Raw genomic sequence first — 1,438 nt, forward strand, 5'->3', positions numbered from 1 at the left:
GATAAGGCAATTTTAGAAAAAAAGAGAGAAAAAGAGGAAGGGAGAACTACTTTACTTCCTAGGGGGTGGGGAGGGAAAGAAGGACCGGTAGGTGGAGGAAGGATATCTTGTCGCTCTGTAAAACTTGGGGGCGTGCCTGTCATCTAGCACAAAGGCAGAGGGGAAAAGGTTTTGAGAATGCAGAGTAATTACGTAGGAGAAGGTGGTGAAGCTACGGGAATGTTAACAATTGTAAGATATAGAAATATAGTTAGAGATAAGGTCAAGGAGAATAAACTAAGCTGACAGCGTTCGCTCAGATTTGCACAGCATGCTATTAAGCAGCTGCTGCACTGATTTGTCTATATCAAAGATATAGCTGTTCTACGGAAAATGGTTCAGAGACAGTGATCAAAATAAGATGGCCATAGATTTAAAGATTTGCTCTTTTTGGTGAGGTGCAGTCCTCGCCATGTTGGAATTTTTAACCCTGCCTGTACAATACCCAGCTGTTTTTTTTACCAAGTACTGTGGCAGGCCCATTGGAGGGCTGCATACACTAGCCAATAAGCTGACTAAGTACAGAGGGACTGAAGCAGCAATTCTTGTATGGCCACCTTTATGGAACAAATTTTGGGACGTCTTCCGGGAAATTCCTTTCCTCCATGTGCTGTCCTACGGCTGAGGAATGCCACATCGGGTGCTTTTACCGTCACTCATCCTCCAAATCTGCAGTCATACCTCCATCCTTTACCCTCCCTTCTCAGCCGTCAGCCATACGAACTCAGCCCTCCGTCTTCCTCCCTCAGTCCTCCGCCCTCTTCCCTCAGCCTTCTGCCTCCCCTTGCTCAGCCCTCTACCCTCTTTCCTCAGCCTTTTGCTTTACCTGTTCATCCCTCATACCGCGCATGCTCAAAGCTTCGCTCCAGCGCGCATGCGCGAAATGGTGTGTGCGCATACGCAAAATGGTGTGCGCTCATGCGCAGAAGCGCATTTTCGTGAAAGTTACACTTGGCAGTCTGGGAGAGACAGGACCGGACAAGGGGTAGGCGACAGAGCAGGTACGTGCCTAGCGCCCACCCAGCTTTGCGTCCTAGGCACGTGCCTACTCTGACTACCCCTAGTTCCGGCCCTGTAGAGGACGGAAGTATGACTGCTGATTTGGAGGATGAGTGACGGTAAAAGCACCCGATGCAGCATTCCTAAGCCATAGGACATCGCATGGAGGACAAGTATTTCGCCGAAGGATGTCCTAAAATGCGTTCCGTACACCTTTAGTATTGCAGTCTCACTTTTAGAGAACTGCTTTCACACACTAGGAGGGCACCAAATGTGTCCCTGCCCAGCAACTTGGTTTCTATAACAGAGACTAAAGAAGATGGCCATAGACTTGCAGACTCTTATGGCACAATCTTCTGACTTGCCACTAACATTCAGATTAAATACAATAGTAAAAGAA

Source organism: Xenopus laevis, chromosome 1L, assembly GCF_017654675.1.
Source record: "Xenopus laevis strain J_2021 chromosome 1L, Xenopus_laevis_v10.1, whole genome shotgun sequence".
Classification (NCBI taxonomy): Eukaryota; Metazoa; Chordata; class Amphibia; order Anura; family Pipidae; genus Xenopus; species Xenopus laevis.